Here is a 21,868-nt window from a genome sequence, read left to right as displayed (position 1 = left end):
AAGACAAATATTGATTACTCTGCCTCATACCACTGTTTGTCCTAGAAGGTGGCAGTCACATGGAAAATGAAATACCTGCTTGTCCTTTGTTTCCTCTGAATCAGAAACTGCGGTAATTCTGAAACAAATTGTTACAGTTAAAGGTTGTGGTATATTTAACATTGAGAATGGTCTCACCTCTATGTTTTGTTGCAAAATCCATTCCCAACCAACTCATATGATTGTGACTATATCAAGCAGAAATATACAATGTCCTATAGGTGTGTTTGCCTCTGTTTTCCAAGAAGATGCTTCTGATCAGTGCAGAAAGAACAAGGACCATCTTTACATTTTGTGTTGGGTGATCCTGGACTGGAAGACTGTGAGATGGCCATTGCTTCAGCAAAAGTCATTGTTGAACCTGGGTGCAATGTGTCTCAAAGCTGAGCTTGAGCATGGGGAGACCATCAGTCCTAAAACTCTAGTTTTAATTCTTGAACTGAATCACCCACTATTCTGCAACAGGAAAACACTTTAAAAGGTACTTCTCTATAAGCACATATAGGGGCTTAAATTAGCCTTAAATTAGCTTTATTTGTGTAGGCGCAGTTAAGTATATGCCTCAGAGCTTTGCTCCAGAGAGATGGATTTAGAAACATTAGCTGTATAAGCACTGTAATAGCAGAGTCCCTGTATCCTATCTGATTACCTTCAGAGCTTTAATATTTTGCATGCCAGCCTTCAGTTTTTGAGAATAACCCAGCATGTGGTTTATATAAATGACCCAGAGAAGCTGTACTGCATGGCATAGCAACGCTTTTTTTTCCACATAAGCAAACAGCTGAAAAGGGTGAACCCCCACCTACTTCTGCATGAACTTTTGTCATGAATCTGGATCTCCAAGACAACAGAGAACTCTGATTATAATGAAAAAAATGTTTTCTGCACTTCCTTTTACCCTTTCTGTACTATTCTGGAACCTATATTCTTTTAACAAAACTCTGTTCTTCCACTGTGAAAATACTGCCACAGCAATCAAGTAGATTTACTAGAGCCATGTATTCTCAAGTAAGCAGGACCATAGCAAAAGGTTATGTTCTCCTCTCAACTGCCTGGGTTTTTTTGTTCAATTAAGATTTGAAACATATTGTCACAAACTGGGTTTTTTTAACTGGGTATTTATTTTGCAAGCGTTCTTATAACAATACAGAAAAAACATTCTAAAGATGAAAAATTGAAAAAGACATTAAAAGTACTAATCTCAACTCCCTTCTCAACAGCAGAAATGTAACATTGCAAAAGGGGAAATTTAATTATTAATGACAACATCAGGCAAAACATTCAGCTCTGATCTTTGTGTCAGCCACTCTTCTTGCTGCAGATCAATTCTGTCATATGTTTTCTGTGCTTAACTTTCAAACAATGCTTGCTGCAAACTCACTTCGGCTTTCAGGTTTCTTGACTCATAAAACTGATTTAATTGCATGTGATTGATTTCTAGTGAAATGTGACTAATTACGTCAATCGTGTAGTATCCCTTTTCCTTTTAAAGTGAATAGGTAAGAATGCTTATGTTAAAAAATGCAAACTGTAAAAAATATTTCTTGGTTAAATTTTCAGACAATTTATAATTATGTGCGAAAAATAATATTCTTATTAATAACCTTACAGCTATGTGAACGCTCGTGATCAAAAACCAATGGACCATTGCAAATATACAGCAAATTTTTCATGTTTATTCACGTAAGTATCTTCAGTTCATTGTGGTTCTATTTAGCTAGCTTAATCTCCTGGGTAGTACTGTTTTGCAGTAAATCAATACTCTCTGTATGTATAAAAATACCATCAAGACATATCTGACATGAAAAAGCCAACAAGAAAAAAGAATACATTTACATAAGCTAGCACTTATTTTATGCATCTTTATTTTGATATTTAAACTTTGAATTGACAATGTTTCATTAAGAACATTTTAAATTATATATGAACACACAGAGGTGTTTGCGTTTTCCCAGTGGAATGCTCTGTAATATGGGAGCAGTACATGGTCTGTGGATAATGGACAAGAACCAAGCACTTCATCCTTGCTTTCCCCAGACCAGAAGACAAAAACGAGAGTTGAGTCCATTTGCAAGAAGATACTGCAGACCTTTAAAGTCACCATTTCAAGGTAGAATACAGCTAAAAGTCAGCCACAAGAGCAAAAGTTTGGGCAAAGCTACAGTCACACTACCTATTAATGACTACTTCTCTTATCCAGAGGAAAGCTGCTATTCCTTTTTAATTTTTCCAGAAATAAATATGCAGCTTGGGTAGCACAGGAAGAGGCAACACCAATGACAGGATGAAAAGGCACAAACCTGAAATACTGGGAGATTCACTACCCTCATTCTCAGGAGGAAATGAAAATGTAAAAGTAGTTGGTGACTTCCCCCTGCTGGCAACGAAGAGACCCATCTGTCTCCTGGCTATGATTATTGCTATCCAAAATGTTATTGACAGCCTAAAGAGGTACATAAGGGCTCCTGGTACACATTCCTCTTCATGCAAAGACAAACACCTCGGCCAGAGTGAGCCTAAGCAGACCACAAGTGACTACAGTGTTCTGGCGGTGCGAGGGTTAGTCTCAACAGCCCTCTCAGGAAAAAAAAATCAGGGTTCAAACAGGGACAAACACAGCCTGAGGGTGCCTATGGCCATGCCAATGTCAGCAGCAGGGCTTTGCTTTCCTGATTCATGCAACGATATTCTGTGAACTACTGAGTGAGGATGGACTGCCCCAAAAGAAGATGAGCAAGACTACCTTTGCAAACTTTCGAATGCAATGAGGAATGTTTTAAGTTAAGATTGAGGGGAGAGCGAACAAGTTCCTCCAAGTATAAACAGGACAGAAGCTTAAAAGGAGTGGGACAAAGGTTTACACAATAGGATCAAAAGAGAAAGAAGCTGTGATAATGCATCAGCTGCTACTCAGAAATGCCTTCATTCCAATGCAAGAGACATAGGAAGTATACTTCGGAAGTGGAAAGCCCTAATACATAACCCAAACCGGGATTTAATCAGTAGAGAAAATTTGATAGGCTATTTTTTTATGCCAGGGATATTAATAAGAAACAACCTAAATTCCTCTAAACATGCTTGTCGGTAGCTAACAGATAGGTTAAGAAGGAATGGTCTTAAGCTGCAACAGGAAAAGGGGGCAGATAAAAGTGTAATAAAAAACCTAGACATGCTATGGGCTTTTCAGCATCAGGACTGTTCAGGAACTTTTCCAACATCTGTCAGGAATGGCAAAGGCAAAACTGATGCTGTCAGCAGCACTAAGTAGATAAAATGAACTGCTGAGGTCTCTTCCAGCCAACAGTTCTGTGATTTTCTGATCTCCTTGTAAACCTAAAGTGTGATTCAATCATTCAGGGAAGCAGCAGAAGTATTCAGAAAACAGGAATTTCATTTGGGGAAAAAAAATCCAGGTCTGTTTTTTTTTTTTTTTTTCTTTTCCTATCAGAAAGAAACCAAATTCACAACACAGAGTCACTTCATTCATGAGCCGATTGCACAGTGGATGGGGGACTTGTATAAGGCTACACGCAGCTCAGGACAAGGCTCTGCTTTGTCTGATTTGAGGCACTTTTTGGTGGGGTTTTTTTTGTTTGTTTGTTCGTTTGGTTTTTTTCCCCCCATGATTACATCATCCTACTTTATTAACCAAAGAACCCCTACCTAGCCCTTCAGTCTCACATACTGTGTCTGTTTTCAGATGGATTTTGTGACCAGATATTCTGTCTAGGGCCTGACGACAACCATTGCAACTACTGTTGGTTTTGCCATCTAAACAGATGCAGTATAGCAAAAGTTCTCGTTTCTCTCAATTTGTGTTTTCTGATATATAAAGTTTCTTTTAAGAATTTCTGTTCCACTCCAGAAGTGGCATAATAAGCTCTTTCAAATCTATTTTGATGTCTTGCGACTATAGTGTAATACAATAGTGTATAGACTAAAATGTAATGCTATGTTCTCATCCTTTGCTCAACAGTGATGAGATTTCTTTGCAGTTCAGATTAGTTTAGTAGTGTCAGATTTTGCCCCCAAATCTGCAAAAAGAAAATACAGCTTCTACAGACTCTAAGTAACTGACTTCAACAGTGTGTCTTCTGCAGAAGACATTAACTTCTATGGAAATGTGGTAATCGGCCTCTGAGGCTTGCATGTAATGATTAGCAAGCTGTGTGCTAGTAACATGAGTAAAGAGAAACGATTCATGAGTCTGGGAGCTGCTATAAAAGCACACAAAATCAACCAATCTTCTCAATCATCTATTTTTGATAATAGGTTTCATGCTGCAATATTTAAGCTGACCAGTCTTTTGATTTCTGAAAACATAAATAAACCTCTGACTTTATTTGATCGTGTTTAAATTCCTTCTGTGCTCAGTATGAAAATTTTTTTTTATTTTAATCTATATTCTGTCATACCAGTTTAGAAATGTGTTCAGAATATGACATGCATCCCTACATTGCTGTTTCTCTGGCCTCAGAGCACTTTGCAAACTATTGAGGTGCTGGATTTTGTGGGAATTGACATAATCAGGGTACAGAAGAGGCTGTGAACACTGCAGGCTTAGGTGGTGGATACATTGTAATTATTTCACAGGCACTGCAATTCCGCTCCATATGGAAGGAAATGCAGTAACAGTTTGCTGTTTGAAATGTTATTATGTTGAAAAGGAATATCCTCTGCAGCCATAACAAAAGCCTCCTTCAGTACAAACAAATGTATCAACAACCGTAACAAGACAATTGGGTTTAGCCGGAGGAAGAGCTGCTTGTTGAATGTCAATTCAAAAAGATGACATTTTGTTATTGGAAATTTCAAAGAATTCTGAACCACCTGTCAATTTCCTTCTGTTGAACATACTGGGACAGTAAGTTCAGTACTGGGGGTTGCTGACAGATGCTCCGTACTTCTAGAGAGATTTTACAGATGATATTTTAAATCTTTCTCAACCCTTTTGGAGAATCCTTCCATGCCTGCCTATCTCTGTAAAACATGGCTTGGTTCCTTCCAGGCTGGCCTGCAGCTATGTGATATATTTGAGTGTGAAGCATTCAGTATTTAGGAAACTCAACCCAGGGACAAGGTCTTTTGGTATATCTTACCTGCAAGTACACCATAGCCATCTGCTACTCCAAATCAAATTCAAGTTGACTTGCTTGTGTTCAAAGACTCAGGAATTAACAGCAGGTTTAACAAAGTTCTGAATCTAGTTTTTCTTACAGATGGTAAAATAAAGATAAGCCAGTTACTTCTGATTTAATTAGGATCATCTTTCTAGATGGTCACATGAATGTGATAAATGTTACTATATGAAATACATGCTTGCACTGCAAAACAAAGAAAAAATAAATTTCACATTCTTAAGAATACCATATAAATATTCTATCAAATGTATACTGATAATTCGTTAGCGTAAGTCAGAATCCCGATAGCCTAATAAAGACAAGATGGGTGCTGAATATCTGAGATGTCTTCTTTTGAAAACAGTTAATTCTCTAAATAAATCCTCAGACAGATTTATATGCAAGCTATCTAATGCATATATATTTTCATGCTACACCTTAGCTTCTAATGCTTTTACTCAAAATGTGGAAGCTGTCTTCAGCCCTGATTTCATGCCTCTCCTCAGATAGTAACTCTTTAGCTCTAGATTATGTATTGTAATTGGCACAAACTAGGACATAGATTTAAACACAAACTGAGATCACAAGCTAACAAGCTAATATAACAAACATAAAGTTCCTACTGGTTTCTCCCTGATCTTTCCTGTTTTTTTCTCTAATGTTGTGTTGCACTAAGAAGGAAACTGTTCCAAGTAAAAAATGTAACTCCGAGTAACAATTTAGTAACTCATTTTCTGGTTGTAATCCTGAATCTAATATGATCAATGGAGGCATTTACAGCTGATGGCTACTTCAGAAGACACCTGTTTCAGTATGACATACGCTTTGACAGCCATCTGATTCTTGTCCTGATCTTCTCTGTTGGGCTGGGCTAGAAAATATATGCAAGGGTTTAAGTTGTGTCCTGGGTAAGTAGGGGAGTGTATATATGCATTCTTCCACAAAATTCACAGCACCTCAAGTACTATGTACCCATAGCCAAGGTTTGAATTTGGCTTGGCCGCAATATGGAGGAGACACCCAACACTAGCTTTTCATATTAAAGTGTCTTGGCTTTATTATACTGTTAAAATAAAAATAAAAAAATCAAAGTGTTGTCTTCCAGGGCCAGTGTCTTCATTGCACACAGGATGCTGGGAGAGAGTGGACAAGGAGGGGATGCAGAAGCTCAGCTTGGGAAGCCATGTCCTAGGCAGGCTTTTGCTCAGCAGCAGCCCTGGCAGGAGCACAGGTCTCACCCACCCCCCCACATACACCTCACCGCCATGCACAGGGGTGTCGGCTGGAGAGTTGACTGGCCACTTGCCTCACAGGATTTAATCTTGGATCCGCTGAAAATATTGGCAATGGTCCCACAGACTCAAATTGCACAGGACTGGGTCTTTAATGAGGAATGGTACTAATGGTAATGTATTCCACCTATATTTATTACAAAGGTCTCAGTTTTTGTATGAACGATTCATATATATGCCCACCTAGTCAGTTAGTATATTTCAGCTTCACTGGTCAATGAAACTAAACTGATCTCAACTAAACGATCTTCATTAATGTAATCCAGCATATGGTATTTATCACCTGTATTTAAATTAAACATATTTATAAGTGACAAGGAGAAGCAACGAGCTTAACTTATTTAGAAGTTTTTTCTGTTATTCTTTGGAAGAATTGTATTTTATACAAGAGCCTTGCATCATAAATTTTCATCAAAACAGCATCTCATTTGCTAAATGCTTGCTGTTCCAGCCTCAGTTGCCATTGTCACATAATTTGCAAAACATGTCACACTGAAATTGTTTCTGATGGAATCAAATGTCCACTCAGAACTGCAATGAGATCATTGAAGTAACTTCTACTTGTGACCTAAGCAGAAAAACACATTAACTTGCCATTTTTATTACTGCAGGTTTCACTTCCTATAAGCAACATTTATGTGGTCTTAGTGAGAGATTGTTAAAGTTTAGATCAAGTTAGGACCACACCAATCCAGTATAAGTGACCTTCTGCTTCTTTTCATCTGAAAAAAAAGACTTTTCTGGTATGAAGCAGAAAAATATCAGAGACCATCAGTGTGTACTGTGTAAGAGTGCTCATGGGCTTCATGGTGGACATACCATTAATTAAATTTTATTCACAATAAACATATTTATGCTGTAAATTTTTGCAGTCTTGCATATTTTATTATTTGTGCTTAATCTTAACCTCTTTTAATATCACAGGCTATACAAAATATATGCCCAGTTCTGGGCTGTAGAAAACCTCAATTCCGTATGTCATAGAACTATTTTGAATAGCTGTGGTTCCCACACGCCCATGGAGGAATGAGCACTCCTTCTGCCTGAAATATAACTGAAAACAGTCAGAGACATTCAAGAGAAAGTGTTATCAGTCACTAGAGAGCAAACATTTCTCATTCAGGAAATAAATGTAGCCATACTGTCTCTGTCTCAGAAATCTCCTAATCTTGCACACATCTACCCAAGTCCACACCAATTCACGGCCACCATGATCCCAGCGAGGAGAGCCTCCAAAGCTGCCTTACTCCCACAGTCTGAGCACCACTCACATCTAAAATCCTCGTACTTCTGCTCTATTTCTCTTCCCTACTCACATTTGATAGTCTTCATCTCTCAAAAAGTCTTTACTAAAAATCATTGACTTGATCTTCCAGTCAAAGACCTAGGAAATTAAATCATCTGGATGCTCAGTCAGGGAGTGAGTTCAACAGATGGATTTAAACAAGAGTTCATTGGGTCTACAGAGGACAGAAGGGAGGAAAAAGAAAGCAGTAATGATTCACAAGTGGCAAATTACCATTAAACTCAACAAAATTCCTGGCAGCTTTCCAAAGCCAAGTCCTCTGGACACTGTGTGACTGGGCAGCTGTTGGCTCCTCGCTTACTCTCTTACAGCTCGCTCATCACTGGCTGCCCCAAGGAAGGGAAGAGGCTGGGTTTTGGAGGACCTCAGCAGCCTGCCCCACTTTGAGGCTTCAGGGAGGGCAGAGCCTCACTGCATGGCTCCTATCCCGATAAATTGTTTGCTACTCCTGCTCAAAGCGGCTGCTGCTGGTTGCTTCCCTTCACCAGTTCCCCACCAATCATCTCTAGATGAGCTTTCTAGTATTCCTGAAAATCATATTTGCTTCCAATTCTCCTCGCTATCCATGGCCTTTTACTGTCATTTGAATTAGCCAGGTTGACCATCCACTGTTGGCTGGACTCCTGCTCTGCTGCTACCATGGCTTGCTGAGTCACTCCTTGCACAGAAGCCTGTATTTCACCACCTGAGAAAGGAGACACTAATAGGCACGATCCATTCAACATCCATGCCACACCTGACATGTTCAGTAAGGAGTATTTTCTCTTTTTTTCCAAAAAAATAACTCAGAATTCTGTAGCCAGGCTACAGGTTGCAGCTACAGATCACACTGGCCCCAGTAGGTCATCCTCACCCCAGGTTCTTGGGAAATGGTTTGCCTGTGCTTTTCACAACCTGATTATGAATTATATCATATCATTGCCTCAATTTTATAACAGAACTGTTTTTAATAGAAATGTCACGTGTCATTGCCAAGCCATGTGAAAGTTGGACTTGTTTCTGCCTGTGTGTTGGCACGGTCTAGCCATCACCCCACTCTGTTTTTCACCATTGCCCTCAACATCCACGGGAAGACTTCTTCCAGTCTCTGGGGAGCAGCAGCTCTTCCTGCTCAGGCTTCAGTCCACCAGCCTGCAGAGTTACACAGCATAATATGAGTAACTCCACTATTGTTGCTACAATTAGTCTAGACTTTCACCAGTGCATTAAAAAAATAAAAACTGGTTTAGAGGGAGTTTGAGATGCTGGGTTAGATATGCATTGCCAGCCTAATATAGGACTGTAGTACAAAAAAAATTAAGGCTCGGTTTGCTAAGTTCCACTTTTGGAATAGAAGAAAACCTGATCTAAGATCTACTGCTGCTGTACAACACAAAGAAGAGCTTATTGACACATGGATTGTGAATTTAGTGGATTGCAGAACTGGTTCTTAGTGCCTGGTGTAGGCAAACTGCGGATCCTACTCTCATTGTGAGGCAGAATAGCTAGGAAACTCCACTGGTTACAGGTTCATACAAACTACCCTTTAGACTGCCCTCACAGTGAAATTAGTTTGGCAATTTTTATTATTTCTACATTGTAAATGTACAGAACATCCAGAAGGGAAAAAAGTCTATGCCCTCTGCCTCTCTTTTTCTTCTGCCTTCTATTTGCAGGCATTTGTTCTTTAATTCCTTACATAGTAAAAGATACAACAAATGAGTTCCCAAACACAACACATGTGTTTGTATACATATACAAACCTATATACCTAGAAATAGTGATTTATGGTTTAACACTGTAGCAGACTTATCTGAAATGGTTTCTATCAAAAGAAAATTTGTGTTACCAAAAATAAGTCTCTTCTGAAATAAGTGAAGGAAAAAAAGTTGATGTGGGAGGGAAACCAAAAGCAAACAACAAGAGGAAATTAAAGCCTGGGAAAATAAAACAAATGAAACCAAAACAATCAGGTTCAAGTTTCCAGAGTTGCAGTATGAATTATTTCTATTATTGCTCTTGAATTTCAGTTTGAGGAATGTTTGACTGGTTAAGTGGTTTCTGAGTTTCCCCTTATTAACTTGATTTTTATGCAGTTCATGAGAACATCTTTCTTTCTACTCCATCCTGATTAGTTAATGCTTCATCTCTGTCCCAGTTGTGATGTGCTGTGGTTTGGTGGCCAAATATCAGCACCAATGTGAAAGTCCCAGCTCCAGGGCAATACTCATTGTCTCAAACTGTATCACTAGTTCACTTAACTATGTAGTTAACAGTAAGAGAAACAGAAACTTCCATGGATTTGAAGATGGGGGAAATAACTACTTTGAGTGGATAAGCAAAGGGCAAGATTATATATCTAGACAGCGTTCCTCTTGTTGAAAACCAATGCAAAAAAATAAAAAAATAATTTTTTAAAAAAACAGCAAACTTTTGATATCTCCACTCTCACTATAAGGAACGTCCATGGCCCATTTCCACTGGCTTCTGTAAATAAAGGGAAAATGCCTGCAAAATGCAGTGTAGGACTTCTAAGTATGAGTGTGAGGGTCTCTTATGCATTTTTTTGGCACTTGTGTTGATTCCTCAATAATTTATTTCTGGAAGAAGAACCAATTTGTGGATATAGTATTTGAAACTGTGGGGTGGAAAATTTTAGTTTTGTCTTCATTAGTCAATTGATTAACCTCTACCAGTATTCTGAAGCCATTTCATCCAAGGTTAGAGCTGCATACGCTGCAAATTCAGAAGGCTGAGCAGCTATGTCCATAAGGTTTGTCCCAAAACAAGTAAAAGAAAAACTCCAATATTGTGGCTTTCATTGTGGAATAATACTAATATAAAATGAAATGCTGAGCCTCATGAGAAATTTAGTGTGGAATACTAATTATTTTTTTATAGGAATTATCAGTCAATTTTGAAGAAATAACTGATACTGTCTAAGGGAGATTCAAATATGAAAATGGTGTCCTTTTCATTCTTACTTTTATGCTCTCTCAGCTAATTTTTATGTTCCTTTTACCAAGAAAAGTGCTTCCTTTATGCTCAAATATAAATGACCTTTGTCATATACACAGGCTTCCTTCTCTTGGAATTTGCAAAAAAAAGGAACATTCCTCACAGAAGCTAAATTACATTACAAAAGTGTTGTGTCCATTTAATATATTTATATTCGGGTCCAATTTCTAGTGGCTTGGATGTTGCTACCACTGTTTGTAGGGAAAATAAATGTATTCAGGGCTCAGGACTGCCACAGGGATTGACTGTTCTAGAGTGTCTCTTTTGCTATTTCCAGGGAAAAAAATAAAGAAAAAAATAAAAGCATACACATATCAGTGCTTGTCACTATGCATAATGTGCAGGACGTTGTTCTGGCATGGCAAAGATACAGAACCATGCAAAGCATGAGGTTCAGATACATTTATAGGGATATACCCAGGAATCAAGCGCTACATTATGTATGTCAGATGGATTTGTTTGCATGGGTCACAGAAATAAGAAATCAGGGTTGGAGCGGTGGGAGGAGATGTTTAGGTAAAAAGGTGAAAAAGATGTAGGAAAAAGGAAAGTAGCAGTGACTGTGCTACAATACAATGGATGATATGTCTGTATATGTCATTCTAGTTGTGTGCCTTAAAATATCCATCCAAAGATTTTGTGGGGCAGCAAGGAGAGGTTAGTACATAGGTTTATGTAATGATTTTTCAGATTGTTGCACTTTCAGAGCTTTCCCCATTTGACTGGTCCTTCATATCCTTTAATCAAAGGCTCTAATTTCAAGTGCCACTTCACTGCCCTAGGCACGAGCTGGCACCCTCATTTTTTACAACTCTTCCTAGGAGCCAAGCATTCCTTGGACACCCAAGAAGGGACTTGGGTGCAGAAGAAACTGGAGTAAAGCATTCGAGTGTTAACTTTCTCTTCCAAATAAGAAGCACTCCAGAACTCCAGTCAGTTCTCTTCACTGACCTTCAATATTCTTCAAATCCATCTGTCTTAATGCTGCATTTCTTAGGCCTGGGAAAATGAGTGAAAGACACCAAATATTAGGTATGAGATAGATCAGAGGAAAGGATCCTCCCCTCTCAAAAAAAACCCAAAAAACAACAAAAAAAAAACCCAAAAAACAAACCAAACCAAAAACCTCAACCGACAAAAAAAAAACCAAACAACCAAAAACGTAGAAAAGAAACTGAGGGACAGGTAAAGAAACAGGGAGGCAGTCAACATGAAACTGAAGATCCCCTGTGAATCTTTTTGGGGAAAAAAATACTTTTGCCAGTAAGGAAATAAGTTTAAATGTTTCCACAGTGGTAGAGGCTTGGGCACCTTTCCAGCTGCCTCTCAGCAATTTTACGAGCCAAAAGGAAGTGCCCAATAATACAAGCATGAAAAGATGACCCCTTTTGCTTTACTTCTTATGAAAATATAGGTTTGAGTCTTAGTTTCAACTATTTCTTACATGGAATGATCTACAGGGGAAAATACACAGGCAAAAGTCTATTATGCACCAGGGAAAAGTAGGCAAATGGAGATGATCTACTTTTAGTCAACACTTTTAAGGAAAATAAAGCATTGTACGTAAAATCTAGTTTCTATTTAATCTATTGAAAGATGCCTCCTGCAAAACTGGAAACACTAATTTTGAGAAAAAAATTCTGTTTAGGGGCTGAGTTTTTAAATCTAGACTTACCTACACCATTTATCATCAAAGATCGTTGCCTTAAAAGTATGAATTCTGCTTATTCCCACCTGAAGCCATCACTCTGCTTGCAACATCACACTTTTTTGCCATGGAGCCATGTATGATAGCACAGAAAGGCATTTGAGTTTGTGATGGGCTGACTACAGAAAGTTCCACCCTTTAATTTAGTTTAGGTAAATACCAATATTCAGATGTTAAATTCAGCAAACACTTTCTCGATTAACTAACCTCTGGGAAATTGCTTGCTCTCTCCCTTTGATCCTTCATCAGTTTCTCCTTCCCTACAATCATTCGTTCATGCCAGCACACTGTAACACAGCAGCATGCTGCAGTGCCTCCTCCCCAATTTGCCATTTTACCACACGCTGCCCATACTTGGATGGCTCCCAAAAGCTCCGTGAGCCCTGACAGCCCACTCCAGCTCTGCTAAGCCCTTTCTTCTTTTGTCTCTCTGATCCTGTACAATGCCAAGAATTTTATGTATACTCAAAAATATCTGACTGCAATTAGTTATAGATTGTGTCGATTGGAGACAGCCACAGCATTATGAAGATTGACAATTTAATCATGACTTTCATGGCATTTACTATCACCAAAGACCCTTGAGTGTAATGATTGCAAATGAGTTTCTATGCCATGAAGAACTCATTACACTTCTAAGTCTATGATTTCAAATAGAATCTGAAAGTTAGGAGAATGTGCTCTCTGAAAGGCTCAGTAGCCAAACATATTTTCTTTTAATATAATCCAAAATAGCTTTCATCTGAAAAGCTTCATGGTTTTAGGGTCATGTGCCCTAATTTATTTTTTTTTAATCTCCAAAACTGAACATACTATGCTCAAATTTGTATCAGAAGGAGGTTAGCAGTAGCACTACAACTTATATTTAATATCTCCAAGAATGTTGCAACAGATGAAAACAGCCTACAGCAATGCACACAAGGTGAGCATAATGTTATTGAGGAATCGTTAGACTGCATGGTCTACTGGCAAGTTAGGGAAAGGAAAGAATTAAACAAAAATGGACTTTGTTGAATCAGAAAACACAAGGAGCGTAAAGGATCATCTTCCCCAAAGACTTCTCTGGTGTTTAATTAAGAGCTAAATTACATTGAAGGTTTTGTGTAAAGTTCAATGACATCAAGCGATGAATGCTGAAAACAATAAAGTTCTTAGATCATTTTTGTGCTTGTGTGCCATTTATAGCTCATGCTATCCTACCAAAATCATCAACAGGTTCAAGTGGATGTTTGGCAAAAATTTTACAGAAATATCACTACAATATGCAACAGTGGTTAGGGAAAATTCAGATGAACATAAGTGGAAAGGAAAGAAAGAGTCCTAAATGTCAGTACATTTCAGTGACTCCAAACTCCTTACAAAAGGATCTCTAAGTGGAAGCAGCCCACTGTCTTGTTTCTCATGTTTGTTCGGTTGTTTATTGGTTTTTTGGGTTTTTTAAAAAACAATTATCCAATATTATTTAAAATTCTGTAATAAATTTTCATCAAATGTTGTATAATAGATAGTACAGAAATGAACCTGATTTTCCTTAGACACATGTTGTTGCACTTTCAAAGGAAGATGTTTTACTTTTTTCAACAACCAAAGAGCAGCATTATTGATAAAAGGAATAGGTTATAATATTTTCTTGCAAACTTATGTATATATCCGATGCATATCAAGGAAAAATAGCTCTATTAAATATTTGGGTTTTTTCTTCTCAGAAAACGGACAAGGTATTTTCTCATCAGCTTTGCAACATATGCAATCTTTTCCAACAAGTTTAGATATACCTTAATTGTAAATCTTACCCTCTGCCAATCAAAGTAAAAGCAAGATAGACCTAAAGGAAATGTAGAAAATGGGTAAAACAGTAAATGAAAATATAATGCTGTAACCCATACTGCTCCACCCCACAAGCCAGAAATCTCAACTTTTTTTCGTCTTTTCAGCTGAACTATTATTATATTTAAAGAAATTTGACCAGATTTCAGCTTTATACTCCACATGGTAGACATTTGTAAGACAAGCATTTGGTTTCAAGACAATTATTTCCAGGATCTGGAATTACTCCTTACAGTACTTTTGGGGACAAAAGATAATGTACAAAAAAAGACACTTGTCATAAACAGCAGCTTGTTTCTTATTAAAATTACTTGGACCTAGTTCCTCTGACTTTTTGCTTTCTCTACTAACTTCCACTGGATGAATGTTTTCCCAGCATTTCATCCCCAGTTTTGCATGACTCACACATGTAAGCAGTCCTTTTTGACCTGTCTTCACTTCTTCTCATGTATTACATTCATATATTCCCCAAAGCTAGCTTGTGCCTGAATTGTGGTTCATTTCAAAATAATATGTCTTGTTTTCATACTTACAGATTCCATTATTTTGTTATTTTGAATCATACTCGCTACACTGTGAAAGGATAAATAAATGCATCTGCAGGTACATAAAGACTTCACTGAAATTCAGAATTATTTTAAAATTATTAACAGAAAAAGGGGAAAATCTTAAGTAATGCATGTTTTCGAGGTTTCCTTAAAATTGATTGTTAGACTTGAACAAGTAGAATGAACTACTCCATGTGTAATCATTACCATTACTATTTAAAGTTCTTCAGCATTTTTGAAACTGAGTTACTTTATTCTGAGTTCATATATTTTCCCTTTCATATACTTCATACATAATTTCACATAGTTTCCCCTTACCCCTTTATTTTTCCACACTTGTCCCTCCCCAAGGCCCTAATTTCATCCCTTTTCTCCCCTACACATCCCGTAGTCCTGTGCTATCCCGAAGTGCTCTTCCCCTGCGCCCCATGATGAGTACCAAACAGCAGCAGCCCCTCAGTCCAGGTGGTCCGTTGTTAACCCATTGGTTACATTTGGACACTGTGGCTGAGGTTATCCTGAGACAACTCTGGGAAGGGCCTGGACAGGGTGTCCCCCCTTCGGAGTTCTTAACTTGGCCATCCCCTCCAGTTCTGCCTGATGGCTCCTGCGACGGGCGTGGGAGCAGCTCAGCAGGGTAATATTTGGGAAGCTGTTCATGCCGTTGCCTTTCTGCACTCCTTTGCAGATGTGCAGATGAGCTCTATTACATAACCTAAGAGTCTACTTCTCATAATCCTTGAAAAGCGCTCCAGTCTGGAAGTTGAGTTTGTAACATCTCCTTGTTGCACCTCTGATGACAAAAGAACAAAAGGAATTTGCTTTATGTTAAAAAGTGAAATTGAACGGGAAATTGGACTGGAAGTGATGTGAGCACATTTTAATGTAATTTTTGATTGCTCATACAGCTTTGTTTCTAGATGACAATAACTAAAGCATTTCAGCATTTCTGGACTACTGCCTATGTCAATTATGTTATTTAAATACAGCAAAATCAAGAGGCTAGTTATTATTGGGTCTTATGGCTTTAGAAAGAAAAAAAGGAAAAAAAGGCTAAATTCAGAGGCCATTTCATAAATGAAGTCATGAAAATTGTTTTACTTCCATTTTTTAAAAATAATAATTGCAATGCCAACACAGACCTGTTAAAATGTTGTGCTGTGGAATAAATTTTGGATTTTTGGCATAAATGTATGTATACAGGATTTAGAACAGAACTTTCCAAAAGGGTCCCTAAAATCATGCATGACTGGTGTGTACCAATAGATTACTTTTTTCCCTTCTCCTCCATTCCTCGGTGTTACCCTGATCATGTTTATGAAAACTGACATCTCAACCTTTATTTTGACCTGTTAAAGAACCCCAAATTCTTTTTCTCCACTTGCTTCCTACTCTGGATTTGTTAAATCATCTAAGAACCCATTCTACAGACATTCAGTTTCTAGGTTGAACGTGTTTTCTGAATGTGTGAGGTCAAAACTGTTCTTAATTTTCCAGTACAGGAATACCAAGTATGTAGAGGAATGAAGCTGCGTTAATTAGCATTGATAACATACAGCTGTGGGCTGGCTTCAGGGGCGGTGGGTTGGCCGATGTAGATAAGGTGCAGGTGTGGCTGGTTCTGTGAAGTGGTTGAGAGTCAATGAAGAGAGAGCAGCCGAGGAAGAGAGGAAAAAGCAAGAGGAGAAGGTGCCCTGGATGAGGTGAGGGGGTGAGGGCAGCAGAGGGACTGGCATGAAGAGTATGCTGGTATGAGATGGTAAAAGACCTTGTTGGAGCTTGATAGTTTGTGCTGTGACAAGATAAGCTTAATCTGATAGTTTATGGGAATTAATTTGATTTTGTTGTCCTCACATCACATATTTTTATACTCAAAACAGTTCAGCTATGCCTTGTATTTATTGTGATATCTCTTACTGATAATGCCGACAAGTACTTCATAATATTTTTTTTTTTTTTTTTTTTTTTTTTGCTAAGGTCATTAATGACAATGCTAAGTTAAAATCCACTCATAACCTTCCTCCAGAATAGTGTATTTTACCATCAAACCCACTATTGTCTCCCAGTTTATTGTCCATGTTAAATCAAGTAAGTATTTGGTTGTTTTTATATCTTTGCTCATATTAACTTTTAAACTTACAAGAATGAAAGTCTTCTGATTTATATTTATGTTAAGTTGTAACTCAAGGTTTTAATACTCTTAATAGTTGAAGTATGTACAACTTCAGGTTTGCTTGTAAAATACTTTAAAAATCTGTTCATTCTTTACAGGTTTTTTTCAGGGTTACCACCGGGTTTCCTCAGGAGAGGCAGATCTTAGTGTGCAAGTATGGAATAAGAAAACTAACTGAAAGTGATCATATTAACTTAGAGAAGGGTGACAAAAAAAGTTGTTTGAAGGGGAAACACCAGACATAAAATGGTAGTGCCATGGAACATGACTGAATAAGCAGACATAATAAAGGCATGCATGGGTGACTACTAGAGAAAGCCAGACATTTCACAAAGAATACATAGAAATGTGCCTGCAAACCACAGGCAAAGAATTCTGACTGGGTCCTTCTACCAAAATGATTTTTTTGTTGCAGAATAGTTGCCCTGGAATTCTAGAATGGAAATCGCCTTACAAAAAAAAAATAAAAAATCTGTAGTCCTTTATTTACCTATACCTCTTTGGTGTTGTTTGCTTTCCTTAGCCCTTACCTATAAAGCAAACTTGTTCCCTTCTTTGAAGACCTGCTTACTCACTGGCAACTGGTTACTGCTATGCTTATGCTTTTACCAAGGGGTCCACCACTTTGAAAATCTCAGCCCTGCTAGAGCAGCTCTTCCCAAAGGTAAACCTTGGAAATTTTGAAGAAAAATGTCAAGCAAGAGGGAAACAGCAGAAAATGATGCCATGAACAGTGGATAGTTAAGAACAAAAAGACTGTTGTCAAAGGATCACAGATCTTGAGTAAAGTTCTGGCTGCCAATGTACTAAGATGTACTGTGGATGTACCAAGTACAGTTTCAGGCAACAAAAGACAGGAGATGGTTTGTACTCTACTTTTCTGGTTAGTATGGATCAAATAGGCTTCAAATGCTCTTTTATTTATGCAATTCATAGAATCACAGAATGGTTTGGGTTGGAAGGGACATTAAAAATCACCTAGTCAACCCTCCTACCATGGGCAGGGACACTGTCAACCAGACCATGTTGCTCAAAGCCCCATCCAGCCTGGCCTTGAACACTCCCAGGGATGGGGCATCCACAGCTTCTCTGGGCAGCCTGTGCCAGTGCCTCGCCATCCTTGCAGTAAAGAATTCCTTCCTAATATCTGATTTAAATCTACCCTCTTTCAGCTTAATGACATTCCCCCTTGTCCTATCACTAAATGCCCTTGTAAAAAGTCCCTCTCCAGCTTCCTTGTAGGCCCCCTTGAGGTACTGGAAGGCTGCTGTAAGGTGTCACTGGGGCCTTCTCTTCTCCACGCTGAACAATGTCAACTCTCTCGGCCTGTCTTCACATTAGAGGTGCTCCAGCCCTCTGATCATCTTTGTGGCCCTCCTTTGGACTTGCTCCAACAGGTCCATGTCCTTCTTATGTTGGAAGCCCCAGAGCTGAATGCAGCGCTCCAGGTGGAGTCTCACAAGAGCGGAGTAGATGGGGAGAATTAGAATTAGAGCAACCTGCACTTTCTGACCCTGCTTTGAACAGGACATTGAGCCAGATGACCTCCAGAGATCCTGTGATCTCTGTGATCACAACTACTCTGTGATCCTGTGCTACTTTGCATGATGGCTGCATTTGACGAAAGAGTGGCCTATGTATTTTTGTACACGTTCTCTTTTTTCCCCCATATAGTCTTTTAGCTTAATGTTTGCTGTTCATATGTTGTCCATACGCTGCAGTGGTCTTTTCCAGCATCTAAGTTCCCTGATTCCTTGCCTCCCCTTTCCCAGAAACACAGAGTCCTTGTTCCCATTCTGTGATCACAGAATCACAGAATAGTTGAGGTTGGACAAAACCTCTGGAGGTCTTGTCCAACCCCCTGCTCAGGCAGGACTACCTAAAGCTACTGCCCAGCAATGTGTCCAGACAACTTTTAAATATCTCCAGATATGGAGACCCCATGACCTCCCTGGGCAACCTGTCCCAGTGCTTGGTCACCATCACAGTAAAAAAAGTGTCTCTAGATGTTCAGAGGGAGCCTTCTGTGTTTAAGTTTGTGCCCGTTGCCTCTGTTCCTGTCACTGGGCACCACTGAAAAGAGCCTGGCTCGGTCCCTTTTACATGTTCCCATCAGCTCTTTATAAACATCAATGAGACCCGCCCTGCAACTTCTCTTCAATTCTTCTGTCTCTCTCTGTGGGTAACAGAGAATTTGAAAGGGAAATTCCTGCTGTGCTGGAATTGGGAATGATTTGTGAAATAGGCAAAAGCAGCTGTTTCTGTTCTTTAGAAATGTGCACCTTGTTGCTTTCAGATATTAATTTTTGAATATGTACTGATTTCTGCCTATATTGCAGATTTACAGAATATTATTGTCAGCTGAGTTATGAACTTAAAAATTAAGGTGCCATTCATTTTTTTTTGTTGGAATGATGGTCTTTGTTCCTACATAATGTAAACAAATCACAGGGAGAGAGTTTCTGTCTCAGGAGACCTGCTGCTTCCCAAACAGCAAAATATCTCTCCTGGGGAGCTTGTTTCTGTTTTATATGTGTGTGTAGCCTGTAACATTTCCACAAAAACCTTAAATGGCATTTGAATTTTAACAAAACCCAGGTTTTTAAAATTTGTTATTTGCAAAACAGTTAAGAGAGCTGGAATATATTTACTGGAGGTTTGTGCCAATTCAAAATGCTGCTACATATAAATCCAGAAAATTCACCATTAAACCCAATGACCTATTGGCCATCAGAATTAGGGTTCTGATTCAAAGATTTGGGACAGCACTTAACACTTGCAGGAGCCAAAGACAAAGGTGCTGTGCCCATTCAGCATCACCCAGCTTGAAAAGAGGCCAGTTTGTGTAAGGGTAGGGTCAAGTGTAGCAGTAAGCCCAGGCAGCTGTCAGGGACTGAGGATCCTACCAGGAGGAGGAGGATAGAAAGTCTGAGGAGCAAGAGAAGAGAACGGATCTGTTTGCTAAACCAGGTGTGCTTGGCTTGATTCTGGAAAAGTGGCAGAGGCAATAAGGAACAGGGTATGAGGAGACTCGTAACAAGATATTCAAGAACATACTGTGATTTCAACATCCCATTTAACGAATTGTAGAAAACTATCTTCAGCACAGCCTGGGTTAAAAAAGAAGTGCTATGTGGACATTTTTTTTAGCAGGCTTGTTTGCTTTTCGAATGAGCCTTATCTTAGTGAGCAGGAGGGTTTGGAAGCAAGTAAAGTTCTGTGTATTCTGAAGATTCTGCCAGAAGAAAGTACAATACAAAGATTGCAGTTCAGTTTCGAGCATTGCCTTGAGCACACTGGTTTTTAACAAATCTGCAGCTTTAAGTGAATCCCAGGCATTGCAAAATATGAAGCAAACAAAAAAATAACAAAGAACCAAAAATGTTCAGTTTGATTCAGAATAAATTTTTTCCTCTTCTTTCTGCAATTTGTCTGCTCAGTGTAAGTGGGGCAATAATTCCTGTTCCAGTACTCTTCAATCATGTCTATTTGCTATGGCAGAGAACCAGACACTGGAACTCAACTGCCTACACTCTTAAAATGTAGTAACCTCTTGGGTGATTTTTTGGGGGGTGTGGGGGGTGTGTTTGGGGTTTTTTTATTTTTATTTTTTTACCTGGGAAATCTAATAACAATTCCCTAGTACAGATCAGGAATTACAATGGGCCACAGGCCATTCCCGAAAGGTAATTCAGGTGTGATTTGGAAACCAAAGGAGCTTAATAGTATGGTCAAACTGCCAGTTGGCCTCAGGACCAGAAAACAGGCCCTGGGACAGTTAAGCTGATCAGCAGGGAAGCTAACCTAAGTGACAATAAAATAGAGAGGAGTTTATACATAGATGATGCTTCAAGATGTTAAACACAGGAAAGCCCTCTTTCTGAATTTTTAATACCAAACAATTACTTTATATATCATTGTTCAAAAAAAAAAAAGTTGTCTAACAGATCAGTTAGATGGAAGGATTCACTTTACTAAGACCGAATGACTGAAGATATTGCAGTGTAATTACTGCCTTATTTAGAATGCATCTAGTCCTCCTATTAATACAAAACACAATACAGAGTTTTAGCATACCCTCTCTGTTTCAACTATATGCTTGTTTATTTTTGGTTGGGTTTGGCTTAGGAAGATATCGTTTAAAAAATTTATTTAGTTATAAGTAACTGAAAGCCACTTTGGGCAATATATTCTTCATGTTCCAGCTCTCCACTTACCCAAATTCAGTATGACACTCAACCGAAGCCAGCTACAACCGGAACAAAAGTAGGACTTTAGTTTGGTGGATGTCATGCTTTGTCTCTTTTCCCAGCCTGATAACTTCAAATCTAATTTTTGAGTGACTTAGCTTAGTGCATCCAAAAATATTTTAATGTGTTAACTCTGAGACAAGGAAAGGTCTCCTCATGTTTTGCTTCACTTGTTCCTTATACTTCAAGGTGACTTGTGCAATATAGGTGAACTTTAGGCAATAGCTCTGCGTATATCATATATAAGCAGAATGTAAGGGGGGATTTTCACTGTTTAGGACCAAAGTCACTTATGTGGGATGATTTCAATTAAAAAACCTTACTGTCTACATTCAGTACATTTCTGTTACATGTACATTAGCTAGCTGTTGACAACAAGGTTGGTAGGGGAAGGAATGTCCTTAGCTGAATGGAAAGGTACTTCTGAAACCTCAGATTTTATGGTATAGGATAGGATTATGGGATAAGGGCCTTGGACTTGAAGGATGAAAGCAAGTCTTTGGAATGGAGCATCAAAAGAAGAATGTATGGAGGAAGACTCTGGGGAAGTAGAAGCATAGAAAAGACTGCAGGAGGAGGAGAGGCCTAAAGATGTATCATGAAGCTTA

The sequence above is a fragment of the Falco rusticolus genome, chromosome 6 (genome assembly GCF_015220075.1).
Source record: "Falco rusticolus isolate bFalRus1 chromosome 6, bFalRus1.pri, whole genome shotgun sequence".
Classification (NCBI taxonomy): Eukaryota; Metazoa; Chordata; class Aves; order Falconiformes; family Falconidae; genus Falco; species Falco rusticolus.
The sequence above is the reverse complement of the archived record's forward strand: the minus strand, read 5'-3'. Positions refer to the sequence as shown.